Below are 15,634 nucleotides of genomic sequence, written 5' to 3' on the forward strand. Positions count from 1 at the left end.
ACGGTTTCCGGTGGTACTGCTTCGTTTGGCCCGTATCCGTAAGCTTTATGGAAACGTGCAGAAATACGGACAATTATTTGAAATTATTTGAATTAAGTATTATTTAACGTTGAGCATAAATTAGCCATAAATCAAACCGCCAATCAGTGGAAGAGCAGGGCCAGTCATACATTTGCCTTCCAAGGAAAAAACATTTGGCTGCATTATGCTAATTTTTTTCCTAGGATGGCAAAGACATGACCCACCCTACTCTTCTCTGAGTGGCTGTGGTTGTTGCTTTCGTTTGTTCGATTGACTAGGGTTAGACAACAGGAGTGAGACTGATCAGGGTTGGGGCAGGAATTTTAGAGTAAGCCTATCAGAGGCAGAGTTGGGCGGGTCATGCCTTCGCTATCCTTGGAAGAAAAACAACAACTAACAAATAGCACTACACCCCATAACAGATATGAGCAAAAAACCCAATATGCATCTCTAGTAAAATAGATTATGATGGAATTTTTACGATCTTGTTTGTCAAAATGACGGATAACGAGATCGTCTCATTTGACCTCTGGATTTAAAAGGCTCCTGTTGAACCATAGTCACAATAGTTTTTAGCACCGCAGCAGCCGCTTTGTCAAAACTCTGCTCCTCACTGAAAACACAGAGGCCGTCATCTTCAAACGAACTTTGGGAGCCGTCCTTTCTGTCCAGTCGAACTCTGTGGATGTTGGCTCCAAACCTTTTTTCAGGAATTCTGCTTCCAGACGTGTTCGTGCAAACACGCATTAACATGTTGGAATCACCGATTTTAAAGGAAGGCACTTTATTTAAGGTATATATATTATATATATACAAAAGAATATATCAAAATGTACTCATGTTTGCCATTTGTTGATGATAGTGTTATTGTGAAGGGAAACTCGCCAGAAATGCTGCATTGTTCTATGAAAGTGCATATATCAAGTGTTCTGTTGAGGAAAGCATGATCTTTTGTGATTTCTGAATCTAGTATTACATATATGGTGTTGTACAGTATTTATTTGTCTGTTCTCTTTTTTTTAAAGTTTGCTTTGAGATGTCTCTATACTCAACATGGTGCACTAATCTGACTGAGAAATGAAGGCACCCGTTATCAAAAGGGAAACCACTCGCCTCGTATCACTTCATACAGCGACATCAAGTGTTTCATTCTACTTTGTACTGCAGTGCTCTATGAATATGTTGTTGCAATTATGCTGAAGAAATATATAAAGAACTTGCATTCATCATCTGACTTCTTCATGTGTCGTTGATTTTTCCACACTTTACACACTGTGTAGCGGAGCCAAGCATAGCATCGTACGGCAGAGCTGAATTCCTTCAGACTCAACCGAGCTGTTATACTCCTTATTGACTGACATACCAGACTTTTCCATACCTTTCCCCTCCAACAGAACAGGTACAGTAGCGCAGGCATTCCTGTAAAGTGCAAACGTCCTTCGGGCTCAATATGTAGCCAGCCAACAAGAGATACTGTACCAGAAATAATCCGTGCAGGCTTCTCTTTCAAATAACCACAAATGTTTGAAACTTCTTTCGTATCAGGATATCAGCAAGGAAAAGTTTTATACTAAACATATCATTTGACATTTTGGGAAATAGTTAGCTTTCTTGCCGGGAGTTAAACCTACCATACATTAAAATAATGTAAAAACACTTTTAAAAGACTAAAGTCTGAAGATAATGTAACACTGTGCAAAAAAAATTAAGGGAATACATTCATCACAGTCAAACACCAAGTCAGTTAAACTTCCGGGATGTCAGTCTGTCCATTTAGGAAGCACAAGTGATTGTGAATCAATTTCACCTGCTTTGGTGCAAATCAAAGTGACAACAGGTGCAATGGAGAGGAAAAAGCAAGACAACACCCAAAAAGGGAATGGTTTTACATGTGGTGTCCACAGACAGTTGCTCTCTCCTTATCCTTCCTGACTGATTCTTCTCTAGTTTTGTCTTCTGCTAGTGTCCTTGTCACTACTGGTAGCATGAGGCGGTACCTGCAGCCCAATCAGGTTGCACAGGTAGTCCAGCTCCTCCAGGATGGCACATCCATATGTGAAGGTTTGCTGTGTCTCCCAGCACAGTCTCAAGAGCATGGAGGAGATACAAGGACACTGGCTGTTACATGAGGAGAGCTGGACAGGGCCGTAGAAGAGCATCAACCCAGCAGCAGGACCGGTATCTGCTCCTTTGTGTGAGGAGGAACAGGAGGAGCACTGCCAGAGCCCTACAAAATGACCTCCAGCAGGCTACTGGTGTGCATGTTTCTGACCACACTGTCAGAAACAGACTCCATGAGGATGGCATGACAGCCTGACGTCCTTTCGTGGGACCTGTGCTCACAGCCCAGCACCGTGCAGCTCGTGACTGGTATTCATGGACGCATTACAATGCCTACAGATCCTACAGTTTCCCCCCATGTTAACACTGTTTGCTCTGTTAGCACTGTTAGCTGCTAGTCACCGGATCAGCCTTCTCCATGTTGAGAGCTGTGTGCAGACAATCCCTGCTCAGACTCTGAATCACACATACTCTCTGAGTGTCACACACAGCTCCTTTAACAGTCGACACAGTCAGACTGTCAGAAGAAGGTTCCAGAATTCGGCGGTGAGCTTGTCTCCAAACAGCTGAGCTGGTGGAAGCTGTGATGCTAAATTGTTTAATAATCCGTAAATGCCATTTGTGGTTTTGTGTGTTAGCCTCTGCCTTGATGAGAAGTAATGTGCAGCATGTGGCTCTAATTACTCATCGACATTACCTTTTCCACATTCAACAGATCCTGAACACAGCGATGACAGGATTCAATTAGGCATCACGCATGAGTTCTCCTGGCAGCACGTGTTCGCAGTCAGTCTGAACCAGCAGCATCAAACGTCTCCTCAGTTTACTCTGTTTTATCGTCTGTGTGTTCTCAGTCTAACATCAGTTTTATTTACAAGTGGAGTTCACGTCTAGGAGTCAGAAGTCCTACTAACATTTCCTGTCAGACTTCTAAACAATCAACCGCAGCCTTTTTTAAACCGTGGCATGCTTCAGGATTTTACAAATATGTTGTGGGAATACTTCTGGTGATTCACAGGAGTGACACATTTCACTTGGTTATATTTTTAAGTTGTGGTTTTGGCCCCAAGTTTCAAAGTCCGAGCAAGAGCAAGAGGGACGGCAGTGTTGGGTAGAAGTTACTGTAAAATCAAGTTCCGGAAAAGACAAGCTCAAAATCATACAAACAGTTCGACTCACCCAGGTATAAACAGTCCTGCTAATACATAAAGGCAGCGTCTTAAAGGGGTAGTTCATATTTTTTGAAGTGGAGCTCTATGGGGTACTTATCCATAGTCAGTGTATTACATACTGTAGATGCTCCGCTTTACCTTAATGTCAGACAGCTTCCAGACTCCATTGAGAAAAACCTCGCTGAACACACTGGTCTACTTCGATCAGTTAGTTGTGACTGGTAAATCCTAACTAACCCTTTCATATGCCAAAGCAGAGCTCACACAGGCTCCAGTCCCTCACATGAAGCTGGGCTCTACATTCTTGAATTCCAAATCCAGCGGAGAAGACGTCTCTTTCACTGGATGGTGAAAACGTTCAATCACTGCCAGGTTAGGAAACATTTTAGCATGCTCCGTCCACCACCATCAAACGTCCAAAGGATCCTCCTTGGGTGTCTTGAACTCCATGTAGGCTGCCACCTCATCCTCGGGCTGCAAAGTTTCACGGCTGGAGTCCTCCATGTCAGTGACCAATGTGACCACGGGGTCGAAGGCAGAGCTGAAGGTGTAGCCTACGCCGTTGTGAGCATTTATACCTGTGCGATGGTGTGTCTGTGTCACTCTGCAGTTACACCTCCAAAACACTAGTTGGCGGCGGGGTTTCTGTGAAGTAGATTCAAAACACACATTAAACACACATTAAACATGGCTTAATAGAGACAATTTCAAATACAAGTACACAAATCAGCTTCACTATAACTTGCAGCATTCACAGACAAACACTTGTCTTTATCTGGACACATTTTTCCCACAAATACAACATGCTAACGTTATTAGCACAAGCCTTTGCATTGTATAAATTAGCTTAGCGGCTAGCAGACATTTCCTCTACTCATATGAAGCCAGGGACAACATCAACATTTAACAAAGGTGATGTTACAAAATTCAGCTCCATTACAACTCACAAGGTTCACTGACAAAACAACTGTCTTATACTAAACACGTTTTCCAAACAAACACAACATGCTAACATTATTAGCACAAGCCTATGGCATTTTACATGGTATAAATTAGCCCAGCGACTAGCGGAGATTTCCTCTGCTCATATGAAGCCAGGATAAATCACACACAGGACTTAAAATGCTATTTTTGTGGAGGCTTTATTGTCTTCACAATTTATTGTTTCTTATCTGTGAAATTAAAGTAAAGCAGTAAAAATATTCCAAATGTAGCGTACACTTAAACCGTTACTGATTTTTTTGGGGTGGGACTTTTCTAGGTGGCTAAAACATGTTTCGCTGCTGACCCCTCCGCATCAGCAGATTGATTAGCTCTCATGTCCAGTCTGCTTCTCCAAACTGGGGGCGTGCCGAGTGACATCTACTGTAAGTTATACTGTCTATGGATAAGTACTTTATACAACCCCACTTCAAAAACTCTGAACTATCCTTTTAAGCCCCTGCATGCCTTAACTAACAGCCACCATCACTGTTGTCCATCTCCACTTTACTATCTGGGTTGATTTATTTCTCCCATCTTGTTGTCTGAGGCTATACTCTTTCCGGAGGATTAAATAACATTGAGATTAACAGTTCAAAGGTCAGGGAAATGTAAATCCATAGGCTTAGGCAATCCCAATACTCCTCTCAGATACTCTAATTCCTGTAGGTCATGATGTCTCTTCTTCACTTGCTGCTCTCGTTGACCCAAGAGAAGAGAGGAAATAAAATCCCCTTCACAATAGAACATTAGGTCAGAAGTGGGGCACAATTAGCAGAGGATGTACGAATGTTACGTGAATAACCAAGGAGATACTTAGAAATCCATCTATCCATCCATGTGGCGAGTACCCACTGTGGAACAAGCGATAAGGAGCTTGGTAGGTCTGCTATGGTCCTTTCGGTGAGTCCTAAGTTGACTACAAATGAGTGCTGCGTGGAGGGAAGCCAGACACATGTTGACCACATTGCTGCCGCAGAATAACAGATAAATAACCGCAGATGTGTAGACGGAGGAGAAAGCAGAGGGAGAAAGAAAACAGAGGAGAGAGGAACATAAAAGAGAAGGGGAGGTTTCAAAACTCTGTGGCTAAAAGATGTTATCTGAATTATTGAATGAAGCAAGAGTTCCCGGGCGGATGCATTTAAAAACCGGGTGAATACACTTCACAGTTTATGGACGGCATGTGTGTCATGTCACCGAGGGAGTACACTGTGGTTATACAGAAGTTCAGGCTGACCATTGTATTTCAATTTAGCATACAAAATGTGAAAGGTTCGGATTACCCTCCAAAGTTCTGAGAGCAGGCCTCACAGCGCACGTTTCAGCCGGTGAATGTGTGTGTGATGTGATTCATTCCTTTAGTTTTAGCGCTGGTGGCCCAGGCCTGGTGCCAGTGCTCGGTGGTTACAGATCTGTTTACTTTTGTAGGCTGGCAGGAACATGAGATTTCCTCTGGGTGTACTGCTGCGGCTGCTCGACCTGCAAACAGAATGGCCCTTCAAGTCCCTCGCTGCTCCTGTTACAGGCGCCTTCAGATCACTTGTGCCGAGGGTAACCCCACGCAAACAAACATACACTCACACACAGACTGACGAGGGCTCAGTGAAGTCAGGAAAACCAGCCGTTATGGACACACACACACACACACACACACACACGTTGCATTGACGGTAACAAACATATGCCTGTCTGCACACACAAACCCAAACACATGCTTCAGCTGCTCTACCTAGACGACTTTAAGAATGCCAGTGGATCTTAGGATCTCATGGATTATCAGGAGTTAGACTTATCCCATTCCTGACCAGCCCGACACAGAGGAGGTCCTTGTTCTGAGATGACCAACAAGACTAATCTCAAAATGAAAACTCCTCTCAGGAGAGGTAGAAATCTATGAAGGCATGATGCATTCACTTAAGAAAAAACAATCTGCTCTGTTTCTCTGAATTTCACATTATTATCTCAGAATTATAAGAAAAGATTTTATTGAAAAAAAAGCTTTGTTTTTCTGAATTAGAACAGGTAATTTTTTTCTTTTTTTCTGGGGCGAATGCATTATGCATAAAAAGCTGCATGTGGCTCCGTACGCCTGAGCCCGGTGCAGCGTACTGGACTTACACTGCCTTCCATGGAGCCACTAGCATGGCCAACACGCTCTCACTCCGACCTCATCATATATATTCGGTCATGGACCAACCATGTCCAGATACAACGTGCAAGGTACCCTGGGTGTGTTGGATGTTGATGTTCTGGGACACCGTGTCAAGTTCTGCCTGTTACATGCATTGTCTTCTTTCAAAATAGACTTACATTTTCACAGGAAATTTACAGTTTACATACAGTCTCTTTCAAAATAAAAGCACCACGTCAGTAAAACAAGACACTGCCCAAGCACTGGATTTCCATGAGTTCGGACTGAACCAGGTTTGCTTGGCTGAAAATGTATAAAAACTATAACTCCGGACCAGGGATGTCAGTATCAGCTAATTTTGCTTTCAATAGCCCAACAATCATTAACCAGTAACTAACTGGTTATTTGTTAAGAAAATGAAGAAAAATAAAAGAGGCCTTTCCTTTCCCACTCCACTGACTCATCGAGCTTAAGCAGCACATTACAAAGAGCTCTCACTTTACAGGTGGTGACGTTTTAATGTTTTGTAATGTAGATGTCTCACCTTTGGTTTTATCTTCTGTTGGCTTTGCTGACAGTCGGCCAGCTGCGTTAGCGTGTGAAAACATCCATCCACCCTGCGGTTTCCATTAGTTAGCAAACGTTAGCCTTGGTACCACTACCCAAGTTGGGTGGGGGCTAGCTAGTGGCGCCACTCATTCGGCAATTACCGCTAGTAATGCCATTCTGGTGGCAGTATGACATCGTTACAGAGACATGGTAGCCACCCTCTGGTCTTCCTCCCGGTCACTCTGGCAAGTAAGCAGCTTCATTTTGAGTTGCAAAACCCTTTTTTTGGCTGACCACAATAGTGCCCACTGTACACAATGTAAGCCAATGTTAGCTTTGTTTGCTCTGCACTGCGCACCACCCAGGTTGGGTAGGAGCTAGCTAGCGATGACACTCGTTTGGCAATTACTGCTAGTACCTGCTATTCCGAGAGTCAATGCAACAAAATTTCGCTCAAGTGCACTGCTTTTTACGTATGTCCTTGAATGACAATAAAGTTGGCTTAATCTATCTATCTATCTATCTATCTATCTATCTATCTCTGCTGTGGAAACATGCCACCCTCTAGTCTCCCCCCAGATAGCCCTGGCTTTATTTTGAGCCGCAAAACCCCTTTATAATCATTAAGTTTGCACCACCAGCCGCGCTGATACTGCTAACGGTGCTAACAATGCTAACAGTGATAACATAGTTAACAATACTAAAGGGGGTTTGTGGTCCAAAAATTGAGCAACATACTGACTGGGGCCACTTTTCGGGAAGCCAGAGGGCGGCCATAATGTTTCCACAGCGACGCTTTTGGGTTGGGACGGTGTTTCTAGCGGTAATCAGCGTTTAAGCAGTGCAGATAGCAAGCTAGCTCCACCCAGACCAGTACAGTGCAGCTAATATAAGAGCAGCAAAATGAACCTATAGACATACAGTACGTAACCGGTCAATAATATTCTCAGTGGTTTAACAGTTAACTGTTAACATGCTGTGGACATTATTGGCTAACACTCTCTTGCATGGACAGTTACATGTAAACATGGACATTTTGACACTGGTCATGATGTCCGGTGACACAATGTCCTTTCCTCTTGAATATTTTTCATGCTCCTCAATCTTGCAGACTGAGTACAAATTGTTTTATCAAGCAAGAACAATATTCAGGCCGATAATCCCGACGCTGGACATCAATATCCTCAGAGAAGTCTGAATAACTGACATTCTTTGGATGAACCAGACTCTACAAACCTTTGTTTGTTTACTCATGTCCAGTGGGAGTCTTAATTTTCTCCCTCTCTCTGTTGATAATATAATCAAAAGAGCAGCCAGCACAATACCTTTGGACATGAGAGGGGCCTGCAGATCCAGTAGTACTGCGGCGGCAGACAGCCAGCCATAACAACATCAAACGGCCCCTAGCCTCCAGCGTTTACACAGAGCCAAGACCCTGGACCAAAAATATGATTGCTCCTTCTTTTAAGATAAGAATGCAGACAAGCTTGAAGGTTATTGCGAACAATATGGACAGGTATGAAGTGGCCATAGTGGCAGAGGTGGATGGATCGGAGCAAATAAGGAAGAAGAGAGTGGAACTTCAGGTCAGATGAGGTTTCTCAGGATGCCTCAGATCAGAATGTGAGAGCTTGTGTTGTAGGAATGATTGAAACCAAAATGGACAACAACATTCTCATTTAAATGTGCAGGCACACACATGCATGTTTCCACATCAGAAAACATCATGATCTGTCTTATTTGCCCTGTGAGTGTACACTTTGTGTTCTCAAACAAAAAGCAGAGATGAGACAACACTGGAAATTTAAGGAACTGACATGGAGTACCACCTGCTGGTCACTGTGACTAAATACACCGACCTCAGTCAACACTGTTACTTCCTGCTTTTCTATCTGTGCTATTTGAACTGCTGTAACATGTGAATGAGACAACGGTGTGGGATGAATAAAGTTTTATCTTATCTTTTATCTTATTTTTAAAAAGTTGCATTTAAGCCACATTCACTCTAGAATTACTTTTGTTCTAGCGGGCCTAAAAAACAAAAATAACCTCACCTAAAAAAAATGTATTATATTTAACTTTTATTCAACCAGGAAGTCCCATTGAGATTAAAAGTCTTTTACAATAGAGACCTGGCCGAGGTAGCAGCCAATCAGAACACATTTAAAATGCAACAAATACAACATATAATACAAAAACCCACAATGAAACAACAGCTATTCAAACATAATGGCCTCTCAAGAAAGACAAGCACGTCTCTGTCACCACATTCTTTATGATGCCCTTAAATTCATCAATGGATAGAAGTGTTTCTGATTTTAGATCTTTTTGAAGATTGTTTTGTGCCCATGGTGCAGAGTAGGAGAATGCCGTTTTACCCAGATCTGTTCAAACCTGGGCTACATTAAAAAGCAACCAGTTGGAGGAGTGTAGATGGAAACTACCAGAGCTGGCACATACAGACGGGTGCAGCGGTCGGCTGGAAGTTTGCCCAGTATTGCTTTAGCAGTGACATCCAACCCACCAAATCATAAAAATGCAGTGATGGGTAACTGAGCTTGCATTTGTAATAAGACATACACTGAATCAAGGCCATGTAAAATGGCATGCATATATACAATATGTCACTGTAATCAATCACACTGAAAGTAAAACAAAACTAATTTCTAAAATAAAATCCAATCTTCACTTTAAGCTTCCTAACTAGAGCAGCAATATGCTCATTAAATGAACATTTTTTCATCTATCTATATACTAAGTGCTTGTATGAGGACACTCTTTCAATGGATTTAAAAAGAAGTGAAGTCAAAATGCTAAAATCATCAAGCAACTGTGAGCGAGCTTTTGAGAAGACCGTACATTTAGTTTTCTGAGCATATAAAATCAATTTTAAATTCAGCAGAGGGGTTCATAATGACTGAAGTTCAGTCTGAAGCTCTTGCACCACCTGCATTATGGAGGGAGCATGCGTGCCTAAAGCAAGTTAAAAGAACTAATTAGTAGATTTCAGTAGAGAGTTTGAATCAGAAATTTTATCTAATCATGAATACTTTAAGAAAAATGTAAACATTTGTTTAACGTTCATCAACAAAAGAGGCCCAGACAAGTCTTCTCCCCAGCCACTTTCGTCAGCTCTTCCGAGGGAACCCCGAGGCGTTCCCAGGCCAGCCGGGTGATGTAATCCCTCCAGCGTGTCCTGGGGCAGCCCCGAGGTCTACTCCGAGTCCCTCCTGGATGTCCGAGCTCCTCACCCTATCTCTAAGGCTGAGCCCAGCCACCCTGCGGAGGAAACTCATTTCGGCCGCTTGTACTTGCGAGCTCGTGACCATAGGTGAGGGTTGGAACGTAGATCGACCAATAAATCAAGAGCTTCGCTTTCTGGCTAAGCTCCCTCTTCACCACAACGGACCGGTTAAGCGCCTGCATCACTGCTGACGCCGCCCCAGTCCGCCTGTCAATCTCCCGCTCCATCCTACCCTCACTCATGAACAAGATCCCGAGATACTTAAACTCCTCCACCTGAGGCAGGACCTCCCCCCCGACCTGGAGTGGGCAATCCACCCTTTTCTGGCTGAGGACCATGGCCTCAGACTTGGAGGTGCTGATTCTCATTTCAGCCGCTTCACACTCGGCTGCGAACCGTCCCAGCAAGAGCTGGAGGTCACTGTTCGATGGAGCTAGGAGGACCACGTCATCCGCAAAAAGCAGGGACAAGATCCTCCCGTCACCGAACCAGACACCCTCCACCACTCGGCAGCACCTAGAAATTCTGTCCATGAAAGTTATGAACAGAACCGGTGACAAAGGGCAGCCCTGGCGGAGTCCAACCCTCACCGGGAACAGGTCCGACTTACTGCCGGCCACACGAACCAGACTCATGCTCCTTCGGTACAGAGACTGGATGGCCCTTAGCAAGGGGCCACCAACCCCATACTCCTGGAGCAACCCCCACAGGATGCCCCTGGGGACACGGTCGTAAGCCAACCCCCACAGGATGCCCCTGGGGACACGGTCGTAAGCCTTCTCCAAATCCACAAAACACATGTGCACTGGTTGGGCGAACTCCCATGCCCCCTCCAGCACCCTGGCGAGGGTAAAGAGCTGGTCCACGGTGCCGTGTCTGGGACGAAAACCACATTGCTCCTCCTCAATCTAAGGTTCAACTATCGACCGGACCCTCTTCTCCAGCACCCTGGAGTAGACCTTACCGGTAGGCAAGTCTGTTTGTATAGATCACAACTTTTGCGTGGGAAGTGGCGTATGCTTCTTTCAGGCCTCATTTTGTACTTACTTACTCCTCTTCGTCCCCTATGGACATAAGGCTTCAATGAGCAATCTCCATTGCCTCATTTTGTGCACATGCAATATTTATAAATGAGACCCCAGGTGATTTAAACTGATAAAAGCACTGAATAAAGCATTAATTAGCAGAATTAATGGACTAGGACAAGGCCAGAGTCATACACACCGAGGACAACAAATACCGGCGCTGGATCAGGGAGGCTATTGAAATAAGGAAGCGGGGCTCAGGGATGATGAACAGGGACGAGGGGGCATACGTGCTCTCCCACACCTGGAGCAGCGTCCTGGAGAGGCGGCAGATGGACAGCAGGTGGAGTGACTGTCCTGTCAGCCTCCCTAATATCGGCCGATGCGTCACAACCACCACCAAGTGACACTTCTGAGGAAGGCCGAAGCATGATAAAAGAACAGCTAAAGTCATTAACTGAATAAAGCAGTTTTATAAAAAGATTTTCCAATTCTACTCATCACAGAGTGGCTTCTAACTACGAGCGCTGATGCGAAAACACAAAAATGCTAATGGCCCTATTTAGAGCCAGTGTTAGGTTTGTCCGTTCTGGGCTACTGTAGAAACATGGCGGTGCAACATGGCGATCTCCGCAGATGAGGACCCGCTCTCTATGTAGATATAAACGTCTCATTCTAAGGTTACGAAAACAAAAAGATTCTTATTTCCAGGTGATTATACACTAAAGAAAACATACGGATTATATTTCCATTTCTGCCAACATGTCCCCCTGATGTCACAGCTCAAATTTCCTAGGTTGTTTGTTCCATTAATTCATGTTGTTTCCTGTTTTACTTTGAAACTCACATCTCACTTCCTGTCCCTGTGTGTTTACCCTCCTTCTTGATGACCTCACCTGTGTCTCATTGTCTGTCCCGCCCTGGTCAGCCTCACCTGTGACTTGTTATCCTTCCCCTCACCACAGTATTTAGTGTGTGTCGTGTTTTCTCTCAGTGCCAGTTGTGTGTCTCGTGTTCCAGCCTTTTGTTTGCCTCGGTGTACTGAACCAACCTTTTAACCTGAAATGTCTCCGGAGTCTTGCGTCTGAGTCCACTCTCACCTGGTTCACCAGTTGTTACACCTAAATCCTACACTGGACCTTTAAGTAGGCCGTCAGTTAATCTAAATAAAGATGACATCACCAGTACATAATGTGAACACAAACTCCTTCTTTGTTTTAGAAATCAGGTTTTATTTTCAGCCTTGAAATAACTGGACTGAAAAATGTTCTACGTGCATTTAAACACAGCAGCGTGACGTTAATTCTGTGAAAGCTATTAACAGCCTGGTTACTGTGTAAAAATAATCCTATAACGTGTGTATATATCTCACCACCCACGGGCTGAGATGAAGCTCAGATTAGTGAGACGTTCGTTGCTTCTTAAGTAGGTGAGTATGTGAGTCTGAGAGGAGGACATGTTGAGCTTTTTTTGGGTTTATGTGTTAAAAAGGCAGCAGTAATTCATCACCAAGACTGTACTCGTGTTCAGAGACCTAAATTAGCTGTAAGCAGTGAGACATATATATTTATCATATGGATCACTGTGTGTCCTACAAGCAGGAGGCTGTGCAGGCTGATGCGTCAGATGCAATTTAATTCATGGTAGTTTTTGAAGAAGACTCTGAATTAGATTTTGTGTCTTCACGCCTCCTTCATCGCAGCCTTTTAGCCTCCTTTAGCACCGCAGACTGTTTAATGATGAGCCGATATATTTACACGAGCAAACATAAGTGCACATTTGATTCACAATGTCCATCTGCATCACTTGGCCCATCACTTCACCTCCGTTAAGCCTCTGTGAGATCGTGTGTTGACTCATTAGCCTGTTCCTCCACTGCTCCTGGAGACGAGTGCAATTGTATAAACCCAGGGAGGGTTTCCCGCTTCAGCAGCTGAGGTGAAAGCAGGCGCGATCTGATGTGTGATGAGCATGTATCTACGTAGTTGTTCGCTTCGGTTGGCAACACTGGTCTTATTTTCAGTCACGGAGGAGTTCCCTTGTGCTTCTGTGCTGAAACTGATGGCTGAGGGATGAACTCTGAGGTGGGAGGCAGAGCTGTTTGTTTCAAAGTTTTAAAGTCGTGAAGACTCTGATTTACCTCGATGTCATGCTCATCATGAACTGAAGTTTACAGGGTGCAGCGGGTGCGTGCCACGTAGGAATACCTCTGCTTCATACAGGCTTCTTCAGCTTAGGTTAATGTTGACTTTGATAGCCGGACAACCAATAAATGGTGACAAACTGGGTCATTTTTTATGATTATTTTTGGGGCTTTTTGACCTTTTTTGTTAGAAGAGTGAAGGAGGGAGGGGATGACATGCAGGTAAGGGCCATCGGTTGGAATCAAAGCTGTAGCTGCTGTGGCAGGGGCCCCTGTTCCACTGGGCTCCTCACAAGGTGGTTAAATTTTTTTTTTTTTTTGATATTTTTTGGGGCATTTTTAGCCTTTATTTGATAGGACAGACAAGCATGAAAGGGGGAGAGAGAGAGAGAGGGAGTGACATGCAGCAAAGGGCCACAGGCTGGAGTCGAACCCGAGCCGCTACGGCAACAGCTTTGTACATGGGGTGCCTGCTCTACCACTAAGCCACCGATGTTCCACAAAGTGGTTAAATTTTAAGAAAACAAAATGTAAAATGAGTGAAATAAAAGAGGCCCTTTCCTTTTAGTCCGGCGCTCCGTTGACTCTTGGCACTGCATTTCAAAGAGGTATCCATTTAGAGGTGGTGACGCCAAGTCTGTCGCAATCTAAAGCAAAATTATGTGCTTATTCTACAGAAACTATAAAACCTAAAAATAAACTACTACAAAAAAAACTACTCAGTTGAAATAATTTATCATAAATTATAAATGTTCTTTCTCATCACAGTGGACTTTACATCAGCGGGGAAGAGGTAGAGAGGGTTGCAGGCTTTAAGTTCCTGGTGGTGCACATAGCTGAGGACCTGACCTGGAGTCTGAACACCTCCCACATCATCAGAAGAGCCCAGCAAATGATGTTCTTTCTCACGACCCTGAAATGTAACAGGCTTCCTCAGGAACTTCTGATCCGCTTTTACCACTGCACAACTGAGAGCATAATAATAGACCTGCAGCATAATAAAAAAAGACCTGCAGCAGGTTGTCAAGACAGCTGAGAGGATCATTGGCATCCCCCCACCAAACCTTTGTGACATCCACTCAGGCCGTCTTCTCACATGGGCTGCAAACATAAGATCGGACCCCTCACATCCCCCCACAAGTGTGTGTTGATGCATGTGTAAACATTTATATGCTGCTAACTGGACTGCTCAAACAAAGTTTGGTTGTAGAACATACAATGACAATAAAGGATCTATTTATCTATCTATGGTATTTTTGTCATATACAGGTGATACAAAGATGACTGCTGGGTAATATTTATGTTGATGCTGTTCAATGTAAAGTATTGTACAAATCACATCCTGAAACAAATGTGTTTGTACACATGTACAAAAAACACCACTGTACACAGGAAAAAACAATGATAATAATAAAAAATAAATTAAAGAATTACATTAAAAAAAACAGAACTGAAAAAGTAAAATAATGATAAATAGACAAATGAACAAAAAAATAAATAATGAAGTAAACATTTTTTTATTAAAATTAAAAAGTAAAAAAATACATTATCATTATTATTATTATTTAAAATTAACATGGAAAAAGTAAAAAAAAATAAATAAATTGATAAATTAAAAAATAATTAATAAAAAAAAACTTTAAAGGAAAAAGGAAAATAATAATAATAACAAATAGACAAAAAATAAATAAGAAAATTAATTAATAAATTAAAAAATACAAATAAAAATTAAAAAGTAAAACAATAATTTATTTTAAAATAATAATTATATTATTTATAAATATTATTAATAACAATAAATAGAAAAATGAACAAAAAACAATTATAATAAAGTAATTAATGAATTAAAAAAATAATAATTAAAAATGAAAAATAAAGAATTATTATTTTTTTCTAGACACATTCTGTTGTTGAATTATATAGAGATCTAACTGGGGGTGGGCTAAAGGTGGGGCGGTACAGTTTTGTACTATATTGCTGTGTATCAACACGTGTCCTTGCCTTCATTTTCTTTGCATATCTTGAAACTCAATAAAAATTTGATCACAAAAAAAGGCTATTCATCACTTCCGTGACTATCAGTTGTTACAACAGCATTATTTGACTGTAGCAGAGAGGTCAGAGGACACAGTTAATATTTACTGCGAAATTAAGAGACCAGTCAAGTTCAAGCAGGGCTCGAACTCGCTTCTGAAAATGAAAAGCATGAACCCGGCAGCAGGCCCCAGCGAGGATCGAACTCGCGACCCCTGGTTTACAAGACCAGTGCTCTAACCACTGAGCTATGGAGCCCGTACTGTACCA

General features: G+C 42.8%; 1 protein-coding gene and 1 non-coding gene across 3 annotated transcripts in view; both read right to left on the minus strand.

Annotated features, from left to right (window-relative positions):
- The window catches only part of LOC126398977 (hormonally up-regulated neu tumor-associated kinase), a 987,429-nt gene that overhangs the window by 338,778 nt on the left and 633,017 nt on the right, over positions 1–15,634 (minus strand). The gene's annotated exons all lie outside the window — the stretch shown is intronic.
- trnat-ugu (transfer RNA threonine (anticodon UGU)) lies at positions 15,550–15,622 on the minus strand. The gene has a single exon. It is a non-coding gene; the product is annotated as a tRNA-Thr (tRNA).

This window comes from Epinephelus moara, chromosome 12, assembly GCF_006386435.1.
Source record: "Epinephelus moara isolate mb chromosome 12, YSFRI_EMoa_1.0, whole genome shotgun sequence".
Classification (NCBI taxonomy): domain Eukaryota; kingdom Metazoa; phylum Chordata; class Actinopteri; order Perciformes; family Serranidae; genus Epinephelus; species Epinephelus moara.